The following is a 12827-nucleotide window of genomic DNA, read 5'->3' on the forward strand; positions in this document are numbered from 1 at the left end:
ATTTCGTTGGCTAAAGCAAGCAACTTGTCCATAACAGCTTCCAAAATTTTAGAGCAGTAATGTTCCCAGAAGGAGGAGAAATGCAATATGTATATTAGATCTCTATGACCTTTCCACAATTCCAATTATTACATTCATGTCAAAGTCCCAAATATCCAGCAACTGTACAGTACTCTCCATGAGGTTATTGTTTGTATGGTTCTTCATGACATATCAAGCTGTGAACTAAAAAGAAATTTGTCCTTCTCATCCAGTATGTAATGATGAACAAGGAGAAAATGACCACTATGCATACTTCATTTCAGAAGAGTGGAGATGGGACATTACACACAGCGGTCACTGGTTTATAAAAATCACGAAATCTTACTGAGTAGTCTTTGTAAAAGTTTCCTTCTATGTTGACAGGAGAAGTTCCTTAACTAGATTCAGATTCTGCTCTTTGGATGGAATAGCATTGTCAAGTCTTTTCAGTGTCTTGTGTGTGTGTGTGTGTGTGTGTGTATGTCCACGCACACATGTGTGTGAGCAAGCATGCCCACCTTAATTATATCCTTCCTCACTCTCATCCTTTGATTGCATCATCTAAAGTGGTCCCTTGGAAATGTGTTCTCAATGGGGCCTACACAGCTTCCACTGCTTTTATCCTACTATTGAAAGTCTGGGGGCAAAGAAATGGTTTAATCCTTAATAGAGAAAGCCACAAACACATTAAGCTCTTGCTGTTCTTGGTAACACAGTTTCCCCAAAAGACAGCAAGGTTCGTCTGCTTCCTTCTAGAAATATCTGTGTTCCAGTAAGTTTTTTTCTTCCTAGACATAGGTCTTAAGATGACTCTATTTCTCAATTTCTTCAGATCTATTCATTCTCTTTCAGCACAAGGCTATTTGAAATTATAGGCTTAGGTGGAAAAGAAAGACCCTTAGTTTGCACTTTGTCACAAGGCTGAGTGATCTTGTTTAATGGGAAGCTTAATAGACATTTATCACTCAAACAAATTTGACTCATTTACTAGATTTTGAGGCCAGAAGCAGCTGGGTTTTTTAACTGGCAAGGCCACACAGTTCTGGACTTCATTTATTCTCTTACATTTCTGCCTGAAAACTGTCAACTCTTTTCTGTGCTTGAGCTCATTTCTCTTGTTTAGTACTCTGGTAAAAGCAGAAAATAAATGCCAACAAACACTGGCATTCCATTTCTTTCCAAACACTTCCCACAGAGCTGCAGTCTTGTTAAGGACATGGACTGCCTTCCAAGTTACCAACCATAACAATTTTGCCAACTCTATTGTCTCTTCATAAAATAGATCTTTAGTTTTCTAACTGCTGATACCAGTTTCCTCATAGATCACTACTAAAATGTTTATCTGTTTGTATCAGTTACAGCGGCACTCTGACCATCAAATAATTTCTGCACTGATTAAAGAAACCCTATAAAGCCTGAAACAAATAGCTCCAACATGAACAGTGGTAGAAACTGCACAAAGTTACTTTCTAACTAATATGTTCTAAATACACATTCCTAGTCTGTAGCCTATTTACAAATCTGTTTATAACTTCTAGGAAGTCCAGTGTATATTATCTGATAAGAACATTTTTTCTTTTCCAAACAAAGTGCTAGAATATGGTACCATACAATTTTTGATCCCACATTGCTACTGGCAAGTACATTTCTAGATGCTATGGCCCCAACAATATATGCATATAGCTTTGTGCAATTGATTGTTAAATCCATCACAAGAAAAATGGATAATTTCTTTATAATGTCCTTTATAATTGTATAGTTACTTTTGCTGTTGTTCTTTTTTTCCATGTGAATTCATATTACTAGGTGGGATCACTTACTTTAAGCCTGAAGCTAATATTTCCTGTAAAGCAGATCCTGTAGAAACAAATTATGTCTGTTTTTGTCTGTATGGGAATACTTTATTTTTCCTTCATTTTTGAAAGATAGCAGATAGCATTCCTGGATACATAATTCTTGACAATATTTGACAATATTTCTTTCTTTGCCTACTCTTTCCTTTGAACACTATGAATATGACATCCTACTTCATGACTTCCATTGTTTCTGATGAGAAATAAGCTGATAATCTTAGTGAGGTCCACTTCTAAGTGAGCAGTCATTATTCTCTTAAACTACTTTCAAGACTTTCTCTTTGACTTTGTCTTTCAGCATTTTTACTACAATGTTTCTACTTGTAGATATCTGCATTTATCATACTTGGAGTTTGATGAAATTTCTGAATGTGTAGGTTAATGTTTTCAAAAAATACAGAAGTTTCCTGCCATTGTTTCTTTAAATATTTTTCTCCTTATTTCTTTTCCTCTTCTCTGGTACTACCATTGTATATATAGGCATACCTTGAAAATATTACATGCTCAATTTCAGACCACCTCAATAAAGTGAATATTGCAATAAAGCAAGTTGCACAAGCTTTTTGTTTCCTAGTGCATATAAAAGTTATGTTCACATTATATTGTACTCTAAGTGCAATAGCATTATGTCTAAGAACGAAGTATATACATACCTTATTTAAAAATTCCTTATTACTAAAAATTGCTAACCATCATTTCAGTCTTCAGTGAGTCATAATATTCTTGCTGGTGGAAGATTTGAAAAATTCAAAAATTACCAAAATACTACACTGAAATGCAAATGGAGCAACTAGTGTTGGAAGTGTGGCACCTATAGATTTGCATTGTTGCCACAAACCTTCAATTTGAAAAAAAAAAAAAAAAGAAATATCTGAAAAGTACAATAAAGTGACATGCAGTAAAACAAAATATACCTCTATGTTGGTGTGCTTAATGGTGTCCAACTTTGAAAAACTTTATTTTTCCTCATTCCTTTTTTCTCTTTTCTTCAAATTGTATGATCTTCAATCACTTATTATCTAGTTGACTAAATCTTTAAGTTCAAATATACTGTTAAACCACTCTACTAAATTTTTAAAATTTCTATTATTGTACTTTTCAACTCTAAAATTTTCATTTTATCCTTTTTGTATTATAATTTCTACATTTTTGTAGATATTCTTTACCTGATACTACTTTGTCATCATACCTTTCTTTGCCTGCTTAAAAATGGTTTTCTTTAGTTCTGTAAGTATGTTTATACTTGCTAATATAAAGTTTTTCTTTAAATCCAACTTTTGACTATAGTAGGTGACTTTTGTTGCCTGCTTAGTTTCTTTGGTGTATGGGTCATACTTTCCTGTTTCTTTGACATATCGCTTTTTTTTTTAATTAGAAACTGGACATTTTATATAATATATTATGGCAGTTTGGGGTATTCTTCCTCCCCCTAGTATGGAGCTTCTTACTTGTTCATTTCCTTATTTAATGACTGACTAGATTATTCTGGTGAGATCTATTTCGACTCCCCCCACCCTCGAGTGTGAAACTTCTTATGTTACTCCTGAGGGATACATCCTTGGGTATGTTCATAGTCACTGTAAGATGACAGTGATTTTTGGCAGAGCTCTCTTTCACTGTCTTTCTCTTATTATACTGTGAGCTGATTGCTCTATTGTTTTCAATAGCACACTGTGCATACTTTGCCTCACAGGCTAATCCAATCAAATTAAGGCTCCTTACAAGCGAATGTTTCGAAGGTCAGTATTTGAGATTTATTCTAATCTCATAAGTGCTCTTCTTAGCCATGTCTTTCACTATTACTTTCTGAAAAACTGGCAGTCATGCAGTTTAACCTATCTCTCCAATGAATCTATAAATCTCCCCTAATTATTTCTTACTACCATTTCTACTATTTCTGAGAGTACCATTAGGCACAAACTTCTGCATAGTCTGCGGCATATGAAGTCAGTTCTTTTGGCAACACATCACAGCTCTCTGTTCTATGGCTGTGTCTCCCCACAGGAAAAAAATCTCTGAGCCATAGCATTAGTGCTAGGGATGGAGAAAATGACAGTCTTTTAAGTGACACTCCTACCTCACATACTCAATGTATGTCAGTGCATGGTGGAAAACAGACTTAGGTCTACTGAGTTTGCCTTTCTCGTCATGGGACTCCCATCTGATAAGCCAGACCAAAGGGTAATCAGGATCCCAGTATCCACAGTTGCATCCAACTTTAGGTAGAATTTCTGTTACATAAATGGAGGATGGACAGAATCAGATCAGTTCACTTCATTCATTCAGTAATGTCCAAGTCTTTGTAACCCCATGAGTCCCTACCTTTTGATATTATTTTCTAGAATCCAGCCTCTCACTGGCAGGTTCCTGAAAGCAGGATACAAAATGCTGATGTCTTGTCCCTCCTGAGCAGATGGTCTTCTGACTGGAAGCTGGAGGTGAGAGGGAGCCCTGTCTTCCTGGTTGTACCAGTCTGGAAAACTTCTGCCTCACTGAGCTGGAAGGAAAAGGGATGGTGTGGGTCTTTGTTAACAAAGAACTCTTAAAATTCTTACTGTCTTTTAGTAAATTTTCTTGGACAAGTGTGTTAATATGCTTTAAGGACTCCAGTTCACTTCCAGGGAATGTAAATCTTGCTGTTCTATCAAATTTGTCATTCTTACCAATTTTACTTGGCAGTAGATTCATGGAACTCCTTTCTCCTTATCATGAAAAAAGAAAAAGTGAAAGTTAGTCAACTTAGTCATGTCTGACTCTTTGCGACACCATGGACTGTAGCCTGCTGGATTCCTCTGTCCATGGAATTCTCCAGGCAAGAATACTTGAGTAGGTTCCCATTTCCTTCTCCAGGGGATCTTCCCAAATCAGGTGTTGAACCCAGGTCTCCTGCATTGCAGGCAGAGTCTTTACCATTTGAGCTACCAGGGAAGCCCCAAGTGAAAGTTGTGTCTGACTCTGCAACCCCATGCACTGTAGCCTTCCAGGCTCTTCTGTCCATGGAATTTTCCAGCCAAGAATACTTGAGTGGGTACCTGTTCCCTTCTCCAGGGTATCTTCCCAAGCCAGGGATCAAACCCAGGTCTCCCACATTGCAGGTACCAAGTGAGGTGCCTAGGAAGCCTACACTATCATGGTACAAGTGAAACTCCTATGCTCTACTTTTTAAATGAAAAACTTCCAGGTGCCTCACTTACCCATGTGGTTAGTGTAACCAAGCTTCTATGTATGACAGTCTAAAATGTATTTCTTTAATCATCATGTACACATGGTCCATTGGCACTGACAGAATTGGTATTCATCATCTTCAGTTCATTAGCAGCTCTCAGTCCAAACTATTTATGCTGTTAGGAAGCCAAGAGACTTACCCCAGGTCCAGGGTGACTGCTCAGGATGATAAATTCTAATTATAGTCTGGGAATGAAGACCTTTTAAAATATGTGAGAACAGACAGACTTAGAAGGAAAAAGTTAAAATATTTGTGTTTATTTTAGTGATTTTAACATCACTCCTTTCAGCTCAGAAACATTTATTTGATTTTGATAAAAATACTCACAGTAAACTTGTCTCCAACACATTTCATGCCCAAGTTCAGTTCAGTTCAGTTGCTCAGTCGTGTCCGACTCTTTGCGACCCCATGAATTGCAGCACGCCAGGCCTCCCTATCCATCACCAACTCCCGGAGTTCACCCAAACCACGTCCATCAAGTCAGTAATGCCATCCAGCCATCTCATCCTCTGTCATCCCCTTTTCCTCCTGCACCCAATCCCTCCCAGCATTAGAGTCTTTTCCAATGAGTCAACTCTTCCCATGAGGTGGCCAAAGTATTGGAGTTTCAGCTTTATAGCATCAGTCCTTCCAAAGAACACCCAGTGATGATCTCCTTTAGAATGGACTGGTTGGATTGCCTTGCAGTCCACGGGACTCTCAAGAGTCTTCTCCAACACCACAGTTCAAAACCATCAATTCTTTGGCGCTCAGCTTTCTTCATAGTCCAACTCTCACATCCATACATGACCCCTGGAAAAACCATAGACTTGACTAGATGGACCTTTGTTGGCAAAGTAATGTCTCTGCTTGTCAATATGCTATCTAGGTTGGTCATAACTTTCCTTCCAAGGAGTAAGTGTCTTTTAATTTCATGCCCAAACTCCTAGATAAATGATAAACAGGTAATAGAAATGAATTGAGATTAATATAAATGGAGAGAAAATTATGAAAGTGAAAGTGAGTTGCTCAGTCACGTCCATCTCTTAGCAACCCCATGGACTATAGCCTGCTAGGCTTCTCCATCCATGGGATTCTCCAGGCAAGAATACTGGAGTGGGTTGCCATTTCCTTCTCCAGGCGATCTTCCTGACATAGAGATTGAATCCAGGTCTCCCACACTGCAGGCAGACCCTTGACCATCTGAGCCACCAAGGCTTCCTAAGAAAATAATAAGAGGAAAGTAAAATGATAAAAGAAAGCAAATTTTAATAAATTTGGAGAATATATAAAACATGGAAGAGTAAGTGGTAAGTGACAAGCACAGTGGATAAACATATCCATGCTGCTGTGTTGCTAAGTTGCTTCAGTTGTGTCCCACTCTGTGGGACCCCATAGATGGCAGCCTACCAGGCTCCACCGTCCCTGGGATTCTCCAGGCAAGAACACTGGAGTGGGTTGTCATTTCCTTCTCCAATGCATGAAAGTGAAAAGTGAATGTGAAGTCGCTCAGTCATGCCCGACTCTTCGTGACCCCATTGACTACAGCCTACCAGGCTCCTCCATCCCTGGGATTTTCCAGGCAAGAGTACTGGAGTGGGTTGCCATTGCCTTCTCCGAAACATATCCATAGAGAGATGTTAAAGTTTATTTACATTGTAAAACAATAAATTTTAAATTTAAGACATCGATTTCCATTGGAAGTAATGGTAAAACAGGGTTTAAAACTTTAAATGATATTTTGGATAGACTATTTCTGTCTAAAAGTCACATATTGAAAGTCCTAACCTTCAGCACTGCTGATTGTGACTGTATGTGGAGGAAACAGGGCCTTTATGGAGATAATTAAGTTAAAAGGAGATCATAATTGTGAGCCCTAATTCAGTCTGACTGGATTAGGACATAGGAACATCTGCAGAGATATATATATATATATATATATATATATATATATATATATATATACATATATACATATACATACACACACACACACAGAGGTACAACCATGAAAGGAAGCAATAAGAAGGTGATTGTATTTAAGAGATGGAGAGAGTCCTCAGGATAAGCCAGCTGTTCTGGCACCCTGATTCTTGACTTTGAGCTTCGCAAATTGTAAGAAACAAATTTCTGTTGTGTAAGTCATAAAATCTATGGTATTTTTTGTGGCAGCTTTTACAAACCAATACAAATGATCAGGTGAAACATTTGTACCCAAAGGCTGGGAATATTAACAAGGAGATTATCTCATTTTCCCACTTCTTGTGTGACAAAAATGAAGAATATTTTTCATAGGCCTAGTAGTAGACTGGACATGGCTGAGAAGAGCATCTGGGAGATAGAGGATCTATTAATAGAATCCTTGAAACCCAAAAGCAAAGAGAAGAAAGGCTGGAAAAAGAAGCATAACACAATATCCATGACTTGAGTGACAGCTACAAATGTTGTAATATGCATATAATAGGCATGTTAGAAGGAGAAGAGGACTTCCCTTGTGGCTCAGCTGGTAAAGAATCTTCCTGCAACGTGAGAGACATGGGTTCAGTTCCTGGGTTGGGAAGATCCCCTGGAGAAAGGAAAGGCTACCCACTCCAGTATTCTGGCCTAGAGAATTCTATGGACCGTAGAGGCCATAGGGTCTCAAAGAGTTGGATACTTCAGTATTCTTGCCTTGAGAACCCCATAAATGGTATGAAAAGGCAAAATAGTGTGACACCAAAAGATGAACTCCCCAGGTCAGTAGGTGCCCAATATGCTACTGGAGATGAGTGGAGAAATAACTCCAGAAAGAATGAAGAGATAGAGCCAAAGCAAAAACAACACCCAGTTGTGGATGTTGTGGGTGATGGAAGTAAAGTCAGATACTGTAAAGAGCAGTATTGCATAGGAACCTGGAATGTTAGGTCCACGAATCAAGGCAAATTGGAAGTGGTCAAACAAGAGATGGCAAGAGTGAACATCAACATTTTAGAAATCAGCAAACTAAAATGGACTGGAATGGGTGAATTTAACTCAGATGACCATTATATCTACTACTGTGGGCAGGAATCCCTTAGAAGAAATGGAGTAGCCATCATATTCACAAAAGAGTCCGAAATGCTGTACTTGGATGCAATCTCAAAAACAACAGAAGAGGAGAGTGAAAAAGTTGGCTTAAAACTCAACATTCAGTATATTAAGATCATGGCATCTGGTTCCATCTCTTCATGGCAAATAAATGAGTCAAATAGAAATAGTGAGAGACTTTATTTTGGGGGGCTCCAAAATCACTGAAGATGGTGACTTCAGCCCTGAAATTAAAAGTGTTTGCTCCATGGAAGAAAAGTTATGAGCAACCTAGACAGCATATTCAAAAATAGAGACATTATTTTGCCAACAAATGTCCATCTAGTCAAAGCTATGGTTTTTCCAGTAGTCATGTATGGATGTGAGAGTTGGACCATAAAGAAAGCTGAGCACTGAAGAATTGATGCTTTTGAACTGTGGTGTTGGAGAAGACTCTTGAGAGTCCTTTGGACAACAAAGGGATTCAACCAGTCCATTCTAAAGGAAATCAGTCCTGAATATTCATTGGAAGGACTGATGCTGAAGATGAAACTCCAATACTTTGGCCACCTGATGCAAAGAATTGACTTATTGGAAAAGACCCTGATGCTGGGAAAGATTGAAGGCAGTAGGAGCAGGGGATGACAGAGGATGAGATGGTTGGATGGCATCACCAATTCAATGGACATGAGTTTGAGTAGGATCCTGGAGTTGGTGATGGACAGGGAAGCCTGGCATACTGCAGTCCATGGGATCGCAAAAAGGCAGACACGACTGAGTGACTGAACTGACCTGAGAAGTAGAAGAAAAAGAGAGAGGATCATAAGAAATATTTCAAGCAATAAGAATGAGAAAATTTCCAAATTAATGTCAGACAGCAAACCATAGATCCAGGAAGCTCAGAGGCCATCAGTAAGATTAATGTCAAAAAAATGAAACAAAAACCACCAATCAAACAAACAAACCCCAGGATACTTAGGACTATTAATTTTCAAGCCATGGACAACCAAAGATAAAGTTCTGAAAGAGGTCAAATGAAAGAACATCTTACCTGTAAAGAAATGAATTTAAGATTTACTTCTGACTTCTCTTCAGCCCATGCAAGCAAGAAGAGGCTTTAGTGAAATAAACTGTACACTGTACACTGATAAATTATTCTTTAAAATGAAAGAGAAGCTATCCGGATGGGATGATAGTTTGGGGGTGAATGGATACAGGTATATGCATAGCTGAGTCACTCTACTGTGTACCTGAAACTATCACAACATTTTTAATTGGCTATACTCTAATATCAGAAAAGGCAATGGCACTCCACTCCAGTACTCTTGCCTGGAAAATCCCATGGATGGAGGAGCCTGGTGGGCTGCTGTCCATGGGGTCGCTAAGAGTTGGACACGACTTCACTTTCACTTTTCACTTTCATGCATTGGAGAAGGAAATGGCAACCCACTCCAGTGTTCTTGCCTGGAGAATCCAAGGGACGGGGGAGCCTGGTGAGCTGCCGTCTATGGGGTCACACAGAGTCGGACACGACTGAAGTGACTTAGCTAGCTAGCTAGCATACTCTAATATAAAATAAAAAGTTAAAATATGTAGAAGAAATAAAGACTTTCTCAGACAAATAGAAGTTGAAGGAATTTCTTGCTAATAGATCTGCCTTACAAGAAATGTTATGAGTTCTTTAGAGAGAAGGAAGGTGGTATGTCATAAATTTCAATCTACATAAAGAAAAGATCTTCAAAGAATAAATAGATGAAGGTAAAATATGAACTTTAACTTTTCTCATCCTTAATCAGTCTAACAACAGTTTGTTAAACATAATGATACCAATAATGTATTTAATTATATAAGCTATGTATGTTAGAAAAAATATGCTTAGATATTCCTACTGCAAGATAAATGAATCGTAGCAATAAAACAAGGGATGAAAGGGAGGTATTAAGATTGTTTTGTTATTATTAAATCCTCACACTACCTGTCAAATGGCATAGTGCTATTTGAAAATAAGCTTTGATTACTACTACTACTATGTCGCTTCAGTCGTGTCCGACTCTGTGCGACCCCACAGACGGCAGCCCACCAGGCTCCCCTGTCCCTGGGATTCTCCAGGCAAGAACACTGGAGTGGGTTGCCATTTCCTTCTCCAAGGCTTTGATTAGCAACATATAAAAAGGTAAAAATAGGAAATACAAGAGATACACTAACAAAGGAGAGAGAATAGAATCGTAGAGACAAATCACAGGTGGCAGAAAAAGCAAGGAAAACAAAAATAGAAATGAAGAAAATGCAAACAGTAACAAATATGACAGAGCCACCTGTACTAATAATCACTTTGAATGTCCATGGTTTAAATGCATCAGTTAAAGACAAATTGTCATAGTGGATGAAAAAAACAAGACTCAAATATATTTTATTAACAAGAAATCCATTTTAAATGAATAAATGATGAGTGCTTCCCCTCTGGCCAAGATGTATTCACATGGACCAAATTTACCCTCCCATGTAAATCAACCTAAAAACTCCAATCAATCCTACACAAAAACAGGCAAAATACTTGAAATAATGTAATGTGTATAATATGGTCATGCAAATAGAATAAAGTAGAAAATGGAGAATCCCATGAAGAGTCAGATGTGCTTCATGTCATACAAATTTTAAAGGAAAGGTTTAATTGATAGGATTTGTGTTATATGTTGACATCATGTTTGTTCAGATTTTAAAAGGAAAACAAATAGCACCCTTCTAATGCCCAAATTTGGAACCATTTTGTAGCTAGGTGAAAAATTAAAATAATTTTTTTTCTTATAAATCTAAACTTGAGAAAGTATAATGGACTTGTGGCCAAATAGGCCTCTTAATGTGTATTCCAGATGAAAGATCTACTATGTTGTGGGCAGTGTTGGATAGCTGACTGCCACCAGCAGATCCCAAGTACCCTCTTTGCAGGCAGGCAGTTCACAGTGAGCGAACTCCTAAGGGTGGAGTCATATTTACCTCCCTCTTCCAGTTGTGTGAATCAGCTAAATAACTCCTCCCTCTTGGGAAAAAGTAAGGAAGTTTAGAGTTGAATGTTCCTCTCCTGCTGTTCCTTCCAGAAATGGAGTGAAAAGGCCCTTCTAATGTTGCAAACAGGAAGACAAGTGTCCTCTGTCACCTTTAAAGTAAAAACACTGACTTGTCTCAGAAATAAAACAGAAGAAGAAGCCAAAGTCGAGCGTTATTTACTGTTTCTTCGTGTAAAAGAGTATGAAAAGAAGTACTTGGGAGGTCAACCTGAAGTTATTATTTCATCTTATTTGTCACATGCAAAGCTACCCTTCACTTAATTATTTAAAATTTTCCCCTCATGAAGATACGGTAATCTTTTTACCATTAGTTAATTTTACTTTGTTGGCTTTTGTGCTTAGAGCAATTTGAATTTGACAGTTGGAGCATTTTAATAAAGAAAGTCAGTTAAACACCTGTCCAAATTATTCCCTATATATACAGCAGTGGAATGTAAATTTGCATTGAAAAAGATTTATTAGAAAAGTTTAGCTGGCTATCACCTACTTTTACTGCCTTTTTTTTTTTTTTAACACAAATAAGACCTTTCATTTATCACCATTAAAAGTCCGAATTTTTCACAGATTTTTGGACAGCTGACTCATACCCATTAGCTTGATCAACTTTAGGGCTTATCTCATCCCCAATAACTTTTCCAAAAATGCTATCTTCTCCATGCAGTTCTATGAGTTTTTTCAGTTCATACATGGGCTCTTTCAGCATATTTTCTGTTGTAACCGTGTCATCATGGAGCAGATAAATAGATTGGCAAACCTTTTCTATGTGTTTTCCAATGCCATCTGAAATCAATTTATTGACCAGCCTTTTTAAGACATTTGTCTTCTCCTCTCAGGTCATGATTTACATTGTGATCTTGTGGGTCTGGCTGACCTACCAGTGCTGGGCATAAGAGGTCTTCTGAATCTAACTGTTGCATTTTCAGTAAAATTCACACAGAATAGACGAAGCAAATAACCTCTAGTAGTGTTGACATCAACGTGAGCTTCAATCACAGTCTGACATTTTTTGACCCATAGAGCACATTTTGTCACAGGTGAGATCTGTGCCATGGAAATCAGTCAGGCATTTTTTGCCCAGAATGTTCTCAGTAATTAGCTTGAATTTTCTAAATGCAACTTCATCATTCTGCAAATCAGCAAGCTCACTTCAAAAACACAACCCTTGATGACATCTGTTGTGATTTTTGTTCCTTGGGTTCTCATGACCAGTGTTTTCCCAATATTTCTTATATTGAACCTTTCTGATGCTTTCACATGATACCAATCTTTCTTAGAAAATGAGTCAACCACTTTCTTTTTGGCTCCCTTTTTGCTGCTTTTGTAAAGTGCTTGTTCTTCCTTCCTGACTAACATGGTGCTACTCAGAGATCCAAAAGGGCTACTGCCTTTTTAAATATGAGAGATCCATCAAAATGCTGTCAGAGTTGATGAAGGTAAATATTCTAATGCAATGTGTTTCAGTAAAATACAGTAAGTGTTATTTTAGAGGCTATAAAAATAAACATTAGTTAAAAATCATGATTTTAAATCTCTCCTTAATTCTCTGCTGTTATTCTTTTAAGATATCTTTTTCTATCACCTTAAAACAAATATATGTGTGTGGTTTTTTATGTATATACATATATATTAACATACTTG

The 12827-nt window shown here is 37.7% G+C and overlaps 1 pseudogene; it reads right to left on the reverse strand.

The window, feature by feature from the left end:
* Positions 1–11730: 11730 nt before the first annotated feature.
* On the reverse strand, positions 11731–12542 carry LOC129644489 (40S ribosomal protein S3a-like; annotated as a pseudogene).
* Positions 12543–12827: the final 285 nt, after the last annotated feature.

Source organism: Bubalus kerabau, chromosome 2 (assembly GCF_029407905.1).
Source record: "Bubalus kerabau isolate K-KA32 ecotype Philippines breed swamp buffalo chromosome 2, PCC_UOA_SB_1v2, whole genome shotgun sequence".
Lineage (NCBI taxonomy): Eukaryota > Metazoa > Chordata > Mammalia > Artiodactyla > Bovidae > Bubalus > Bubalus kerabau.